Source organism: Grammomys surdaster, unplaced genomic scaffold (assembly GCF_004785775.1).
Source record: "Grammomys surdaster isolate TR1022 unplaced genomic scaffold, NIH_TR_1.0 493, whole genome shotgun sequence".
NCBI classification, from domain to species: Eukaryota; Metazoa; Chordata; class Mammalia; order Rodentia; family Muridae; genus Grammomys; species Grammomys surdaster.
Genome location: NW_021604912.1, coordinates 1,071,065 through 1,090,574, shown reverse-complemented (window position 1 = coordinate 1,090,574; position 19,510 = coordinate 1,071,065). Strand labels below are relative to the sequence as shown.

At 39.1% G+C, this 19,510-nt stretch overlaps 1 protein-coding gene and 1 pseudogene across 1 annotated transcript in view; one reads left to right on the top strand and one right to left on the bottom strand.

The window, feature by feature from the left end:
* Agbl1 (ATP/GTP binding protein like 1) overlaps nucleotides 1–19,510 on the bottom strand; it is a 739,063-nt gene that overhangs the window by 39,408 nt on the left and 680,145 nt on the right. The gene's annotated exons all lie outside the window — the stretch shown is intronic.
* The window catches only part of LOC114633036, a 17,662-nt pseudogene continuing 15,863 nt past the window's right edge, over nucleotides 17,712–19,510 (top strand).

The window sequence follows — 19,510 nt, the reverse complement described above, 5'->3', positions numbered from 1 at the left end:
GGAAGGAAGGAAGGAAGGAAGGAAGGAAGGAAGGAAGGAAGGAAGGATACCTGGACCAGTGATAGGCTACCTAATGGGAATTGTGAACAATCAAAACATGGTGAGAGGTGGCTGCTTTTGCCACTTCATATCCAGCCATTAGCACTGACGGACAGCAGTGTGTGTGACTGCACGCATGATGTCACATAGAGGATTTTCCCAGATGCCCATAGCAGAGTGGTGTGAGATCTGGAGTGGACTGCTGAGTGTCCACTATAACTCTTACATCTGGTACCTAGTGGGCTCGTAGAACCACTGTTTGTTTACTGTTCCACTAAATATATGGTGGAGACTGATCATTTTTTGATGCACTCTTGTCATGGAATATAAATAATTGAGCCTCAGGTTTTGGAGTTAATGTGGGACTGAAGGCTTCAATCAGTTTGATATTGATGGAGCCATTTAGTATAATAGTGTGATGGCCAACTCTAGGGTATGACAGAACAGGACTGGTTCTATCTTGGTTCTATCACCAATTACCATAGCCAAGTGATATGAACTCTGTAAATCCATTTTCTCATCTATAAAAGAGGAGTATAAAAAAAAGTTCATCCATAATATTTTTGACAGTGTGATATAAACAAATGAAAAGTATATTTAGCATGGTACCTGAGTATATTGAGCCCTGGATATATTGAACCTTCAACACGTATTTTAAGTAGGTGCTAAAATCAAAACTAACTCAAGGTTTTTTCCTCTTGAGTCAAAACAAGTTATTATAAAATAATAATAATAATAATAATAATAATAAAGCTAGAAACAAATGTGTCATTTACTATTTTTTATACTACAATTTAGAGTCCAAAACTCAGGTGAGTCCTCTGGGCTGGGAATTTTTTTCAAATATCAATAGATGTATGTAACACAGGACTTTCTTTCCTATAAAAAGTCACAATGACAGTGTACTTAGCAACTGCCTCTTGAACAAGCACTTTGGCTTGTTGCCACACAAAGTTGTGCCACTTGCGTAGCACAAGGTGTACTGTACATTCCAAAGCCTTGGTAAAAGGGAAATGGGTGGCGTTCATCTGCTCTGGCCGTATGCCAGGCATGAGGCTTTTAGTTTATATGTTTTAGAAATAATTTTTAATTAAAAAGTTAATAGCCAGGACAAGTCTTAGAAAAAGATATGTTTATCTCTTCTTGTAAGGCTAAGAAAAACAACTGTGTGCTTTAGGTTCCTAAAGTAAGTCTCTGGTCCACTGGGTTTGAAAGGCCATGCAGTTTCCTCCTTATTCCATTATACTATTACCACCACAATCACACTAATGTGATTGATTGTGACATGCTCACAATTCCATGAAACTTTCCAGTGTTTAAATTTACAGTACTGATCATTTGGAAGGGAAATTCTATTTTACAGATGACACAGATACTTATGAATCCCTACACCAACAGCCCTCTGCCATAAGGAGCAGGGCTTCTGTACTTATCTCAGAAATAGACAATGAGACTTTTCAAAGAAAACGGAGCTGACTAACAAGAAATGGTAGAGAGCTCTCCTCAGCAGCTATTGCTGTGATTTGCCAGCCATGCCATAAATGAGATACACATTAGGCCCCTAGGGCTCAGCGCTCCAGCCCAAGTCATAGTTGTAGCAGCTAACACGGTGTGAATGTTTACAGCTTTAATCAGACGTGCAGTCATCAGTTTCATGAGCACTTTTGCTTTTGATGAGGAAATACACAATTCCTTAGGGGTGAATGTCAAATGCTCATAAACAGAAAAACATCTGAAATATCTATGAGCAATATTTATTTATGGAATAATTTATCCTGAGGCTCTAAGTGTCTCGGCAGATCCAGCATTTATCCATGGCATTATCTGTCATTGCACACTGCCTATGTATACACACTCACTTTCTATTTATATCCCTAGACTCTATCTCTAATTGTTTTCATTGCTCTAAATAGTGGATAAAAGTAATTCACTTCCTTCTCAAGGACAGTACATGCTTTTCCTTGACTGCTCATTCTACCCATAGTCAATATGTGGAAAAAATGATTGATTGGTCCTTCCATGACTCTTCCTGAATCCCTCAGTGACTATGCACCATTCTGTCTACAATGTCTGACCCAATCTTGTTGAAAACTCTTTCTCAAACATGGCAATTCTCACTCTCTTTCACTTTCTTCTTCTACCATTCTGTCATCATAATAGTCCACTGATGCTGTGATCACAAAGATACAAAGAACATTCACTTTAAAATGAGGGTGTGCAAGTTCATGCCTTGCATTCAGCTTTATGGATGTACCACTTTCAACCCATCCTACACACTTCTTGGCTCATTTCATCTACACCTGACTAGTAATCCAGTGCTAAGCTTTGTGGTTTCTTTAATTCTGTTATCTGTTGATTGTGTATGTTAGTTTTCTGTACAGTACACATTGCCAAGGACCTGTTTACCTAAGGGGCATTTTGAACCACGTACTGCATGTACAGACTATGATTTTTGTATTGGCATGTATTGTTTATCTTATTTAACCTTAAGTATGTGTAAAAACATGCATCTCTGTTTATCCAAATTCATAAAATGAGAAAACTGGGCAGTACAGAATACCATAAAAATACTATTGTTAATCCGTTTTCAAAAAATGAGCAAACCAAATGCCATAGAAGTGTATAAACCACATATTCAATATCTGTTTACAGACCTTGATAACTGAGTAAGAATATACTAATAGAAAGGAAAGGGAATAAGATTAAAACCCTCAGTATTGCTGAATCAGAAACAATGAATAGACTTAATTGCTATAACCTCAGTGCCCAGATTTTAAGATTTGACCTGATTGCCATGAGCTTCTCATAGCTTTCAGGTTATATTAGTTTTTTTGTATTATTCAATGATCACATAAATGTTTTAACCTTGTAAATAAACTTGACAGTTCACCCATGAGTGGATGTAAAAGCCTTGGAGCTGGCCATTTTAGTCTTTGATCGGGGATTTGTGTGGCATATAAAGGTCACTAATAAAGCAAAACTAACAAATAACTGCTTTTAGTGGATTTTATCTGTGTCATCATATAAAACTAAGTGCATAATGTGAGAGCTGTATCATCTGAGTCTCATGCCCAATTCTAAAATATAATAGATCGCATTGATGCTCAGTTTTATAAATGTGGAAACTGAGAAACAGAAAAGTTTAAGTCACATTGATAGTCACTATTAAAATCAAATTTTGAGCATTGACATTTTAGCTCTGAAGACAGTTTATAAACCTCCCAATGTCTCATTTCTGGTATGAATGTGATAGGCATTATATTTCCTAACTAAGAACATTAGAAGAACCTGTCTTTGACATACTCCTTTGACCAGAGAGTAATAAAATAATTATATTACAATCTGTTTCTTCACCTTGAACTCTCTAGCAGCAGAAAAAAGAAACTAGCTCAGTTTTCTTATTCCAGTGGCAACTAGACAGTGTGTTCCTACCCTAGGTTGGTGCACAGTATTTACTTTTGAGTAAAACTGAAGAGATAATGCATATGTATGATGGACACCAGAACTTTCTAGAATTTTAGGAGCAGAGGAATTCAGAAACGGATTAGGTCTTGATGGATGTGTTATTATTTCATAACTGTTCTTCCATTCTTTCAATGAAAATGTCTCCCTCTTATTACTGAAGAGATATCTGAGTGGCTAAATGTATCTGTTCATGACTTGATGTCCCAGGGTGGTGATGATAGTGAGGAGGAGTGGTTGATTCCGATTCTCAAAGGAGAAGGAGAAATGGGGGAATATCTGTGTGAAGGGTACTGGAAAGAAGGGGCTTATATTGTGTTGTAAAATAAATAAATAAATAAATAAATACATACATACATACATTTAATAATAGTTAAAAAGATGAATATGTCTGCTCATGCAGAAGATCTGAGTTCACTTCTCAACACCCATGTTGGGAGGCTCAATTCATTTTAACTGCAGCTTCACAAGATGCATAGTCCATCCACAGCCAATTGAAGTCATGTGCATAGACACAAAATTCATGCAGGTAAATAAAAATAAATCTAACATTTAATCACTATTGTAATAAGCCCCATCTGTTATAATTCCATTGCCATCTGTAAGGGCAGGAAAAAGATGAACACAGCTTTCTACATCCCCACTACCCATTTCATGGTCTATCCATCAGAGAAGCTGTTAAAAAGTGAGGTAAGAAGAAATGTAAGGCTTCTTCTTCATACCTATCCACCATCTTATAGAGGTATACCTACAGAGACACAACAGAGAGCTGATTTTTTTCTGAGAGGAATCTTGCTGACACTTCTATACACATAGAAGTATGTGCTCATCCTAACAGATGATTGTCTATACACAGAGATAGAAACAGAAATAGAGATAGAGACAGAGACAGAGACAGAGATAGAGATAGATGGGGAAGTAAGAGAGTGAGAGAAGAGAGAGGGATAAGAAAGGAAAGATTTATATTGAGGAGGCTATCAAATATTAAGCTATCCAGAACTGGTTGTCAAACAGCAGTGTCTGCTGAGGGTCCCCATACCTGAGCTTAATTTGCAGTCATGTAATGCCATCATGCTTGGATGTCACTTTAAAACATTTATAAATCAGGGGCTAATGAACAGCTTCTGTGCTTTACATCTGCATTTAGCTATCACACTTCTAATCTGGTTGAAAAAAAGCGGAGGAAATTATATATGTATATGTATAATTACATGTATATTCATATATTCTGTGCACATAGTTGTATGCATGTAAACAGGAGAATAAGAGTCATATAGTCAGTATATATAATGCAACAGGTTGTGAGAATTAAGTGAGGACCTGTTCTTGATAGAAGTATAAAAAATATACCAAGATAGAGAGAGGAAAACCATATTGCTAACACAAAAGAAATGAAGGCACACTGTCACTTCTGGTGGAGCTTGATTATTAATAATGAGGACTGGGAGCTTACTTATGCTGACTCTATTCTCAAACCTTATATGATCACTTCGTACAATCCAAGAAGCATGGCACAGAGGCAGGCTTCATTCTCTTTCCCTTACAAATACAAAACAGGCTCATAGGAGCTTAATAACCTGTGCCATGCTCATTGTTGTGGAGTGAGTAGTTTGTAATGCTTTAAGATATCCAGACCCTAAGACACTAAGTCACCATTGAAGAAAACATACACACACACACACACACACACACACACACACACACACACGAGGCAGAGAGAGAGAGAGAGACAGAGACAGAGAGAGACAGAGACAGAGACAGAGAAACAGAGAGAGAGCGACAGAGAGAAAGAGATAGAGAGAAAATACAACATACAGCCTTTGGATAAGACCAGACCAATAAAAGTAGAAGTGGATCCAAATTGTTTTCATTCTGGCTTATGTTCCCAGCTTCGTTCATCCAATTTAATATATAGTAAAACTGAGATCAGAAAGGGTCATACATTACAAAAGACCAGACAGAGAGTTAGCACTAGAAATGGAATTTGAAATGAAGTTATGGCTGAGTAGAAAATGAACTGTAGCATGTAGGTCTTCTTGTGTTCCCATATGCTTTTTCCTGAGTGCCACATCCCTTCATAGTTTGTTTGTAACTGATTTTCTCAAATCTGCTGAAGACGTCTGAGTCATTCACCTCAAAGCCTATCCCCCCACAAGCCCATGTGATAGAATCTGTCTGGAGAGCAAAAGTGATTTGCTTTAAATAAAAACTCTTTGGTGGAAGTGACATTTGAACTTAGGAGTCTCCATTCCAGATAGCATGGCCCTTAAAGGAGATGAATTTAATGGAAGAGGTTGAAGCCCTTCTCCTTCATACCATCTGTAAAAAGGAAGATGTTTTGCACATTTGGTCAGATCTTAAAGAGTTTTCACCCTACCCTTTGGCACATTGGTAGACTGGTACTCAAGTCGTATCCATGAGTTTCCCTTTCATAGATGTGCATACCTTTTTATTATCCATGGTGGGATCCATGGTGGGATCAGACTTGCATGGAGTATGTTGAACACAACTCCTGGCCTTCCAAATGACCAAGGCTAGAAGCTTCCACTGTGAGTAGGTCGCAGCTGGATTTGCTTCCTTCTTCTTTTCACACTTCGCAACCACAATGATTAGCAGTAGCCCATCTCTCTTTGACATACCTCCAAATCCACTTTCACTAGTCAAATAGCAGAAGACCAATGAATTTTGGAAGTGGCTTGACCTAGTCTAGAATCTTGGTCATCACACCTGGAAGCTGTGTCAATTTAGGGAAAATGCTCAAACCTTACGATCTGATTCTTTCACAAGATTTCAGAATTGCTGTGAAATGAATGGGTATTAGCAAGGGGAGCTCACATGCTTGCTGTTTGCATATAATTGTATTTTAGGCTTCTCCTGTATACATCACTTCATATATAAATGAACACACACACACACACACACACACACACACACACACACACTCACACCATTTCTCCTTTCAGAGACTCAGAATCCCCCTACACCACTGAAATTGCCCATCTCTTCGTGACATGTACCAACTTTCACCTGCTATCAATTTTGCTTCTGTTTACTTTGGAGCCTACAACTGTAACTCTTATCTTTATCTGAGACATTAACACTTAAAAGGTAGCATGAGGGCTGGATAGATAGCTCAATGGTTAAGAGCACTGGCTGCTCTTCCAAAGATTCTGAGCTCAATTCCCAGCAACCACAAAGGAGCTAACAGCTATCTGTAACGGAGTCCAATGCCCTCTTCTGGTGTGTCTGAAGACAGCTACAGTGTACTCATATACATAAAATAAATAAATAAATCTTTTAAAATGTAGCATGATTATTCTGTTATGTGACATATACTAAGTGATTAAAGACATGTCATTAACATAATATATTCTAGAGTACTATTTTTGAATAAAGAGAGGAACAAATGAATGAAAGAGGAAAAAGGGAAGGAATAAAGGGAGTGGCATCAGATTTCAGGGCCTCTCATCTTATGCTGTTTCCACATACATACAGTTACACATACATATGAACATACACACTCATTCACATACATTCACACTCACTCAAACACCCTCACACTCACACAGTCACAAAATTACACTCATGCATAGGCTCACACACACTCAAACACACTTACACTCATACACATACACACCATTCACACACACTTACATGTATTCACACAGTCACTCATACTCAGACACACACAGGCAGTCACAAATACACATACTCCCATACTGGCTCTCTCTCTCACACACACACACACTGACACTCACACACAGAGCCACCAGAACACAGTGACTTAACAACTACTTGAAGTCAGAACTCTTTCCCATTCTGTGTAGCTCAAGTACCACACTGACGTGGTCGGGGATAATGGTTGGAGCTGGAGAAACGAGATGTTGTGTAGAGCCCCACTGTACTGAAATATAATAGAATTTCTGATAAGCCTGATTTTTACATCATTTTCTTCACTCTAGCATGCAACATCCAGCAATTATTTACCCATTTTATGGTGAGTGTTTTTCCTATTATCCCTTTATATTCTACAGCACACCAATTTTCCATCCTGGGAGCTTGCGCAGGGGAGAATATAGTGTAGAGATTGCTTATAAAACACCAAAGGCCAATATACTGTGAGCCAAAGCCTAGGACCCTAGACTGTGTATAGAGACTGTAAGGTGTTAACTGGGCAGACTGAAAGGGGAGCTAGAAAGACTATTCTGGAAGGAAAGAGAGTCTGGCAAGGGCTCTCAGCAAAGGTGAGAGTTCACTTTTCACTGCCAAGAAAACATTTGAGAATGAAGAGACGCAGGTGCAGGACATGGTAACAAAGTTGTAAAGAGGAAGACAGATGTCAGGAAATGGAGAAGGGACTTCTAAATTGAGAGTGTTTATTCATCAAGTCAGTCAGTATTGACTGAATTCCTTCTCAGTGCTGGCAAGAGTGCTCGTTCCTCTCTATCTCAGAGTCCACTGGGGAGCCAGAGTAGAGTGAAATAGTTACAGGGAGAGTACAAAGAGTGATCTCTAAGTGTGTCACAGGAGATCAGATTTCTCTGGAAGAGTCTGAGAAGGTCTCCCTGAAAGAGGCATTCTTAGAGTTGAGATTTAAAGATAGGGGTGAGGTTACTGGGCAAAGGAAGGTAGGAACAATTTTAGAGTTGTCCAATCAGAGGAAGAAGTTACATGCAAAGCATAGCATATATTTTGGAAAGGGCAATAAAAAGAGGTTAAAGTCTAGAGCAAGGATGTACAGATATCAGCTTGAGAAGCAGCCAGAGAGGGAAAGGGATGAGAATCACAGATCATGGGGATGGAAGGACAAAGAGTTAGAGGTTTTATGTCAGAGTGACAAGGAGTTTGCCTCCTTTGAATTCATCTTCACGAATAAGTGAGAACAGAGGAGGGGCACTCAGGTAGGCAACAAGTATAAGAGTCAACTAGGAGAGTAAAGTAGGGGGGACCTTGTGCAGGCCATGAGGGACAAAGGAATGAGGGTGTGTTGAAGAGGAATCAGTTTGTATAGAGCACCAGAGCTGGTGAGAGATGTAAACATGATAAATGAATGAAGTTTTCTCCATGATGTCTGGCATTTTTAGAGTGTTCCCGTAAAATTCAACTGATGCAACTCTGCATCTAAGCATGAAATTTCTGTCATATGCTTCACCTCTTAAAGCTCATTTCCTCACTTTCAAAGTGAGGGTAATAAGGTCAAATCTATAGAGATATAATATATGGATATATAATATATGAATAATGCCTATTAATCTATGTATCTATGTTTTATCTATCTAGATAGGAATATCATATATATATATATATATATATATATATATATATACACACACACACACACACATATATACATATACACAAAAAGAAACTTATTATATATAGCATATACATACATACATACATACATACATACATACATACATACCTATCTATATAGACACACACATGTCTGTCTGTGTGTGTGTGTGTGTGTGTGTGTGTGTGTGTATGTTAGTATCTGGCTCTAAGTTTGAAACTGATAGACTTTAGTGGTCATCTCATGATGACTCCCTTTGCAATTCCAAGCCATCATATTTAATTTCTTTGCATATCCTTTTTTCTAATCTAAATAATTTAAAGGTCACTACCTTATATTCTTTTGTAAAGGACAATGAATAAACAATTCCTGTTACCGTGTCAAACTCAATGCACATTATTTTGTCCATTTTTTGTTTGGCAGGAATAGTGAAGAGTACGTATATAAATCAGGAGATTTTCCTTGAATCATGCAATTATTTCCTGTCTCTTTTAGATAGACCTCAGCTATCCACATCATGCAATGGTCACAAGGTCTGTTTTTCCTCTTCTTCCAAGTAATCATAGAGGAAGTCATTGTGTATGTGTTTAGGGGCTGTGGGGAGAAACCAAGACATCAAATCAGAGAGATTTGCTTTGTTAGTGTTTGAACAGAGCAATGCTTTTACACATGGTTATAGAAAAGGGGCATTCTTATTTCAAACACATAGAGATGGCATTATGGCTCCTTGGGAGACAGAGACAGGAAAAGCAAGAGAGGATGCAGGAAAGTGAAGATGAACAAAGAAAAAGCCAGGAGCTGACCGTGAAAGTCAGTCTGCCTGCCTGCTGCCCAGCTCTTTGCAGCAATGTCAAGTCAGGCCCCATCAACAGTGATGAGACATCAGCCATAGGGCCTCGGAGAGGGTCCATTCCAAGAAGTAATTTATCTCTAGAGGCTGAACCTATGTAATGTCCTTACTAATCTTGGGCTCCTGGGTTATGAAGCCTGCCATCAGGGATGAGTTATATTTCTAATAAGTCACTCTAGCTAATCAGTCCCTCTCATCAGGAGCTTTTAGAGAAGAGGCCAGGATAAACTGCTCTACAGCTCTGGAGCAGAGGTCCGGAATGAAGAGAGAACACTCTGAGACAGCCTATGCCCTAAATGGATTCTGCTTCAACCCCTCTCTCAGCATCAGCACAGAGGGAAGCAGAAGGCACACAGTAATACTGAGAAGATGAAGGGATCTGTGTTTGATAGGGTTATGATTAAATCAAGGTTTTTGCTCTAATTACACTGCATTTAAATAAATGCAGCCTAGTAAGTAATTGTAATTGATGTGCAATTAAACATGTATTTATATCGCCATCGCCTTTCCCATGCAGCTGTCTGTTCTAGCTTTCCATTGTGACTGGGGACAGTGAAATCTGCCAGATGCTCAGTCGGAAGAGGCTCATTTCTCCCACATTGGTGCCTAGCTCTGTGGACAATGAGGAGATCTGGAATCACACAGAGCAATATGTGGGTTACCAACCCCTTGAGCTCATTGGAAGAAGGCTTATGCATGTGTCACTTAGGCCAAGGAATTATCAGGTCACTCTTAGAAATGCTCTGTAATCATCAACTAGTGGTCTTCTAGACATCCCTGGGCTTGGAAGTAAGCTCCTTCATTGTTTACTTCACTGATTTGTTGACTAATCCTCAGTGTTCCAAACATAGTATTTATCTTCCAAATACTTGTGAAAAGAAACTGTAAATATAAAGATGAAGCCACATACCGAATGTCCACTCCTTTTAGTCTAAATAGGACAGTCGTAATAGTAAGACAACAACTAAGCCACTGAATTTGTCATTTATACTTTGATCCTGTGTTGCATAGGAAATATCTAAATGCAGTGATGCTGCTGGGATTCTGAGTAAAAAGAATGAGCATTCTTAGTTAGAAATTAAGAACTAGATACTTTGATATGGAGAAAAGGAGACATGTAAGAAATTACACAAAAATTTAAGCACTGTTCATATTTTAGTGAGTGCTCATCAATACTCTTGGCTAGAGAAAGTGGCTAGGCAAAAAGAGATAAAGCTTTAGGCTGTTCCTTGTCTGTGCTCCAGAAAGACAGAATACTGTCTCAAGGGAGAAGGTAGCATAACCCAGTCAGTAAAGTGCTAGCTTTGCAGGTGTGAGAATTAGAGATTGGATCCTCAGAAACCATATACACAGTTGGATATGCCAACAAGCTTCTTTAATTACAGCGCTTGGGTGAGACACAGATAAATCCGTGAGGCTTTCTGGCTAGCCAGTTTAGCCAAAATGAAGCTCTCCAGGTTCAAGAAGAGACCTGTGTCACACAGTAAGACATTGAGGAGGACACCAATATTTATCCTATACAAATTCACTCATACATAGAACACATATATACACACCAACTCAATCTAAACATTAAAGCTTAAAGCAGTTGAAACAGAAGTACTGTGAATATATTTACTGCTCAACAGGGTTTACTGTATACTCTAGAGCTAGATAAACAAGATGCTTCCTTGGCATGACTCTCCTGTGGCCCTGATCAAATGCATCCGGTTGGGTTCCCTGTCACCCATCACAGTGCTAATTAAGGAGCCAGAAATACCATAGTGCACCACATCTGTTTGTGTTCTCCCGCTGAAAGGACACCATACATCTCCCTGACAGTTAGTCATTACAGGAGCATATGGGTACCTCAGGCTTCTGCCAGGGCCAGCTAAACCCCTAAGAACCAAAGCAGAGCTTTAAGCCATCCTGCCCTGAATATCAACTGTCATTCCAGTAGTCAGAAGAGATCTACACTGTACACCATCACGCACTGAGGTGGCTGTTGGAGAAATGTCATGGGACATGCATTGATGTGGTAAAAGAACGAGAGACAGAGAAATGTGAGGAAGAGGGAGAAAGAGCTAGGCTTATGTGACTACAACTCCCTGAGTTCAGTTTTAGATCCAAAACACTTGGAAGGTGAAAATGAGCCCATCAGTTTGAAAAATGCAGCACTTTCCTCTCTGAGTGAGCCACGACAATGCACCTCCCTATGCTTTATATGACCCTTCTCCTCCAGCAGGAATTATTATCTCTGAGTGACTAATTAAAAATAGCTGAGGCCCGGAGAGGTTACTGTATTCTTCAAGGTCAGAGGACTATATAAATGACAGGGTTGGGAATAAAACCAAAGCTCTCATATTTTTCTTTCTCAGCTCTTTTAAGCCAATCAAATCAATGGGCACAAGGGATCCTTTAAGGCTGATGGAAATGTTTTAAAAAGTAGATATGGTGATGGCTCCCACAACCTTGTAAATTTCCTACAAATCACTGTACACTTAAAACAAGTGAGCTTTATGGTATATAAATCATTTTTCAATGTAGCTCTTATTATAAAAAGGAAGTCTGGTGTTGTAAGCAGAGTCTGGGCCTCCATGTCATTAGACCATAGTCCAGGTCTGGATGACCTTGGACACATGCTTTAGTTTCTGTAAGCATCAGGTTCTTTGTCTCTAAATTTAGGACAGTATTAACCACTTCTCAACGTTGCTATGAGGATCAAGTACTAAAGTAATAGCGCCTAATATTATTTCTGTCATTTTGGATACCTAGGAATCATGAAACAATAAATAAAACAAATATCTCCCCTCTAAGTGCTTAACTGGTAATGTTTGTCCATGTCAAGCAATAGTCTTGTATGAGGGTTGAATACCAATTTCATTTTGGTCAAATCTCTAAATCAGTGATAGTAATTGGCATTCAATGATCAAATAACAGTAGCTCAGTATATCCAGGGTACACAAAGTTTCACAGATTCCCATATTGCTTTTCAAACCTGGCTGGTTATTGATCTCATCAAGTGTGTTGTAAGAAAGCTGAGCTCTTGGTACCACTCCAGAGATTTGATTTAATTGATAAGGGATGTTCCATAAGCTTTGGGATTTTTAAATTTTTCCTAATGTGATCCTAACTAGAGCAGAGTTAAAGAACCTTAACTCCTGAGCTTTCAAGTCTGACCACAATATAATATACCTGGGGAGCTTTAAAAAGGTCCAAGTCCCCTTCCTCTGATCCATCAATTCTGATTTAATTGGTCAAGGAAGGGTGCTGCTCTTGCATATCCAAGAAATCCCGAGATGTTTCTTAGCTAGAGCTAAGCACCATTGCTCTGAAGCTCAGAGCAAGCCGCCTTTTAGGAGATCTAGTACATAGCCTCCTGTCTTTTTCCTTTCCCTTAACTCAAGGAAAGGGACTTGCCAGATGCTATGGTGTCTATCATATTAGATTGCTGATCTTAGGTAACATGCTGCTATGAAGCAAGCCCTAGAGTGTTTTCGAACCTATAGGAATGATGGAAGAATGTTCATAGTAATAATCTACCTTGCAAACTGGGGCACTGGGAGAGTAACTAAAAGGTCCTGTAGACACACTATCTACATGGTATGCAGCAAGCAGGAGATGGGTTAGACTGGAATGTCCACGTGTTACCAAACATCCCAGTGCTTAAGAAGAGTCTCAGACAATGCCCATGTATCCATTCATCCATTTAACAATGTCCACTGGAGTAAAAGTCATGACTGAGGTGAACAGGACAAACACAGCAGGCTTCTCTGAACTCAAAAATAAACAAAGAGGGTTTGAAGAAATGGTTCAATAGACGAAGTGTTTGCCAATCAAGTGTGAGGATACATATAACAGCTGTGTGACTGTAGAAGTCCACTGAACCCAGAATTTGAGACAGAGACAGAGAAGGGGGAATCCTCAAGACAAACAGGCTATCAGGATAGATGAGTGTTGGGCTGAGTAGGAGCATCTACCTCAATAAATAATGATGGAAGTGAAAGTGGAAGACACCTGATGTCAAACTCTGACCTCCAGAAACCTATATACACACGCGTATATGCACATGCACCCACACATATATGTGTTCACACACATGACAGCATGCATAAACACTCATGCATACCACATACATATAAAAAAATAAAATCCAAAACTTACTATAGATGCTGGCAAGTAAATGACTAACTCATGTAAGTCTACCCTTTCTATCACTCCCCTTTATGTATACAGAATGAAAATTTCTGTTGGCCACTGCTGTCCCCCCTTTGAAATTGGCTTCCAAGTCTATGAGGAGGAAAGCATATGGCAGAGCCTACCACTGACCCTCACTATCCTTTTCCGGTCAGGTTAAAGTTGATGTTGCCTTTCATTCCTGATACTGTTTCTTATTGGATTCCCTAGTAATTTTTCAAGCTAGCTACTATTCTGAAGTTTGCAAGGGCAGAATCAGAGGAATCCACAACTCAGGCAGAATTTATTCTGGCATATTTGATCAAAAAATAAGTGCTCTTTCCAAAGAGCTTTCTGGAAATCCTGAGAAAATAGAAAGCTTTATTTACTGGAGAGCAGGGGAGCCGACTCAATTAGTAAAAATAATTGCCACGCAAGCAGGGCATCTGAATTCTTCATCACCCCCTCCCCCAAAGCATTCATGTAAGGAGCCAGACAATACAGTAGCATGTGCTTGTGATCTCAGCACCAGAGAGAGTAGCTGGGGCTTACTGGCTAACCAGCCTAGTCAGATCAGTGAGCTCCAGGTTCAGTAAGAGAACCAGTCTTCAAAAGTAAGGCAGAGATGTAATTGAGGAAGATGCTCAACATTCTGGCCTCCCTTAGCATATGTGCATATGTACACAGAGAGAGAGACACACACACACACACACAGACACACACAGACACACACACAGACACACACAGACACACACACACACAGACACACACACACACACACACACACACACACACACACACACACACACACACACACACACACAGAGAGAGTTTCATTCACCAAATATATCTAATATGTATCTTTAGCGTTTCTTCTACCAAACCTATTTCTCAGAGCACTAATGCTGGTTACTGACCAGGTTGTGGACCTCTTTATAACTCTCATCAGATTTTATCTCAGCCCCATCCTGAGGATCTAGGAGCACAAAGTGGGGCAGTTGTAGCATTCTCTGTGAGATAAGATCAGCATCTATCCTAAACCCTGGGGATTAATTGTCTCAAGAGAGAAAGAGAGAGAACCCACAGCCCCAACTCTCATTCTTTTTTAAGTAAGAGCATTGTGTCCTGTGCTCTGCTCATCTGCTTCTCTCCTCACTCCCACAATAGTAGATAAAGGTGCACTATCATGAAAGCACTAAGAGGTGAGAGCTGCTGATCTCTTCATTACTATGACACTGTACTGGCTAGTTTTATGTCAACTTGACACAGCTGAAGTCACCTGAGAGGAGGGAGCCCCAGTTAAGAAAATATCTCCATAAGATTGGTTCCATAGGCAAGCCTGTAGAGCATGGTCTTAATTAGTGTTTGATTAGTGGAAGGACTAGCACACTGTAGATGGTGTCTTCCCCAGTGATGGCCCTCAGTTCTATGAGAATACAGGATGCACAATCCAGGAGGAACAAGTCAATAAGCAACACCTCTCCATGGCCTCTGCATCAAATATCCAGCTGACAGAAGGTGGATAGTGTCTTTTATTAACATCGTTTTCAGCTAACCACATATTATTTTCATTTTTTATTTTCTATGATTTCTAGAGAATGGTTACATGATACAAAGGAGGATTGACAAGTGGATACCGCACACCTTTATTCTGAGTAGCTTTAGTATTTCCTATAAGCTTTACAACATATATCACACGAGCAATTACCACTCCCATATTATATTAAGATAAAGGTCACAGAGGATTTAAATAATCAAGATAAGCACAAGAATGTACACTTTTCATCCCAGATCTTGAGCAATACAGTCAGAAGCATCAAGACTTTGGGATTGTTCTTGGCTACATAGTGTGATGTCAGCTCAGGGTACTTGAAATCCATGTTTTTAAAAACTTTTAAAAATTAACAATCAATAATTCTGTATCATAATAAAAAACAGTGAACAGACCATAAAAGGTTGACAGAAGAAAATTATGGGCTCTTGTGAATAAAGACTGTCCCAATGCAAGGTCACACAATACAGGCAGAGGTGACACGGCTATTGGTATACCTGCAGTATTAGGGCAATTGGATTCTTATCCTTAGTAAAAATTTAATTAAGATCTGTTCACAGAAATGACATGTGACAACTGCTGTAGGATATGAGTGAAACAAAGAGAGAGAGAACAGAAGTGACAGAAATAAGATCAGGACATCAAACAAAGCAAGGAACATGCCCTTTGCATATTGGTAATTCTTCCAACATTTAATCCAGGCCATGTCCAGACACTGCTTAATAAAATAATGGATGAAGGAATGAATAAGTAATGTTCATAGCCTGAGGCTGCAAAGATGGTGACATCTTGCTGCTTCTTACGCCTTGGAAATCATTTTCCCTTTGAATCTAGTTATCAGTGCATCTCTGCCTACATTAAATAGGTAGTTCATGCTTAAATGATGCCTAGCAAGGCAATGTTATCCTTTCAACTGAGTGCAACTGTGTTGAGGGCAACTGAATATTACCACACAGGTAGATGTGTCTATGCTCTAGGATATATGAGGTATTGACACTAAGGTCTCCTGGGCCAACATGCTTGGACAATGGCATTGCCTGAATGACATTCTTCTTTATATTTTCACTTGCACAAGAATCAAGAGGAATAGCCTTTTCTGTGACTTTTCATTAAAACCAAAGCACACTGTTGAAAAAGATCTATTTTGATACAAGTCCAGGACTCCTGAAGCAGAAGAAGCTTTCCTTCCTAGATGCTGTGCAAACAGTGCTATCAGAATGAGAATCTGGGTTCAGGCAAATGTGAACTAACCACAGTTGGTCCCAGACAAGAAGACCAACTGATACTGTGTCATGCATCATGAAGCTGGTGAACAAAACTGCCCAGAGCTACATCTTCTTTCCCATTTCATACTTAGTTCCATTTTCATCTGAAATAAAGTCTATCCACATTCAGCAATTTCATTCTCCTAGAACCTGCTACCCTGATATTTCCTCGTAATTTGCATAATATTGGTCCAAAAGGGAAGAATTATTGGAGGCCATGACCTTGTTTTTCTAACCTTTTGTTATGCTTAACAAATGCCCTTGGATTCAGTCTCTGCTGGTAATTCTGATTTGCATTCCCTAGCCCTCACTGATTTGTTTGCAACCATTCTAGCTGTGGAAATGCTTAGTTATTATTCTGGATGTACTCCCAGTATGCGCAGCAACCTAGCTACTGCAACATCCAGAGAAACCCATTCTTAAGGATCCTTTCTAGGGACCAGCAATTTGATGAGGCAAAGCACAGAAATCTGTGTAAAATGGAACCATGCAACAGTAATATTTCATAAATTGGACTCATTTGAAATTTTATACTAGTCATCTTTTTTCAGTCTCTTTTACAACTAATAATGGCAAAAAAGAATATTTTCAGATTGTCATTCTCTCTCTAGATGTTGAGCCCCTCTGCATATTCAATAAGCAGCACGTTTCCATTAAGAGTGTCCACCTATGAATTCTATGTGGCTCATCCACATAACTGTGAGTTTAACCATGTGGCTTGCTCCAGCTGCTTTCACCAGCAAGATTTCAAAGCATAAAGGAATCTGCCAAGTCTTTATTAATATCTAGAAGATGGAATGTACACAAGAGTTGTTGAATTTTATTAATATCATTATAGTCTCCATTTGCCTGTAGACTGGTCTACTGCTACATTCAAAACGGAAGAACAAAGATGTTTATTTACAAGTGACCACAAATTCCTTTGGTGGAAATCTAATGTAGTGTCTTTTCTCATAGATCCTCAGCTAGAGTTGAAGTAATGTTGACTGAACAGTTGAACTTTCACTTTCGTCTACTAAATTTAGGTTAATATATTTTTCATGTAACAGAGAAGAAAAATAAACTACTTCACAGAATGAGGCCATAGTTGTAATGCTAAGTTCTGTTTCTGGAGACGATGAATTAAGTGAAGGCATTAAGAACTCACACATTGACCAGAACTGTAAAGTGACCTGCTATCATGTGAGAGGAAGAATGAAGAGCGATGACATCATACTTTACTGTTTAATGGGTCAAGTATGATAGTTCCTTGTATAGCTCTTTCATGCCTCCCTTTAATAATAACATCAAGACAGGGCAGAGTAAAGCAATTTGAACAGCTGAAAGGCTAAAGCAGGAGGATTGCAAATTCACAATCAGTCTTGACTGCATAGTGAGTTTACCAGGTAGAATTAACTATAAATAAATAAATAAATAAATAAATAAATAAATAAATAAATAAATAAATAACCTAAATAATCACTGAGCCAATATGGTCATTTTATAGCTGAGATAACCTCTCTCCAAAAATCAGCTAGAAAAAAATGGCACTTAAAAAAATAGGACTTTGGAAATAACTAAATAGCTATCTGTCAAATTATGACACATTATATATGAAAAATGCTGAACTTCAGGTAGGAAAGCTCAACACAAATTGGCAAGAGAACATTGATGGAAAAACATTCTCAATGTGGTCACCCAGAGACAAAAAGCTATAGACAATTAATACCTGCTGCCTAGAGGAAGAGTCTTCTCCATGGAAATTCTCCCGCTAGGTCTTTTTATCCCAAGGGGTTAAGTCCTAAATACACACACACACACACACACACACACACGCACACGCACACACACACACTCATACAGACACATACACACACACCACATGCACATACACAGACACATATACACAGATCACACACACTCATACACACACATCACATGAACATACACATACACACTCATATACACAGATCATACACACAAATGCACACATACACACAAATCACACACAAAAATATACACAAGCAAACACACTCACCACATGTTAGCATCATTAGATGTACTCATCAGATTGTATAGGTTGTATGTATAAATGTATATGCATATGTGTATATACCAATAATAACTAAATAATAAATGACAATAAAAGTGAAGTCAGGAGGTTGAGAAAGAGTAGGGGAGGGGAAAGCATATGCAAAGAATTGGAAGGAGGGAAAGAAGGGGGAAATGACCTCAAATACAGTCCTCATATAAGAAACTCTCCAAAAATTATAAACAGGTCAAAAAAAATCAAAACTCAAATTGGTGCCATCCTTGCATTTGGCTGCTTTCATTTTCCAGTCCCAACTCATCTGGCATGAGGAATCTAGCAAGCTGGGCCAGTCTGTGAAAAACAAACTTCATCAAAGGAGAAGGCTGATTTGCAGTAAGCAGGAAAAAGCATCTCACACTAAACAGCATTGTCAGCAGGTCCAGCCATCACCATCTCAAATGAATTAATACTCAGCAAGCCAGAGAAAAATGTGGCACAGTTGGAATTTCAAAGGAGAGTCTGAGATGTATGACAATCATAAGGCACCTAGAGAGGGTCTCTGTCAAATTCTACAATGACATTGTGGATAGGTTATGTACACCCACAAGGTAAGCTAAACCCTGCTACCCACACATGATGTCTGCCTGCTTCAAGTCTACATGCATATGAAATGGGGACTGAAGAAAGTATTAACATCTACTGACAATCCTGGAAAGACTTGAGGTTCTAGGGAAGGGAGGCCTTGTAGGGTAGGGGAGCACCCTCTCAAGGGGGAGTAGGAATGGGATGAATAACTGTGGGAGAGGAGACCAGGAAGGGGAAGCAATGGCTTGTAGATAGATAGATAGATAGATAGATAGATAGATAGATAGATAGATAG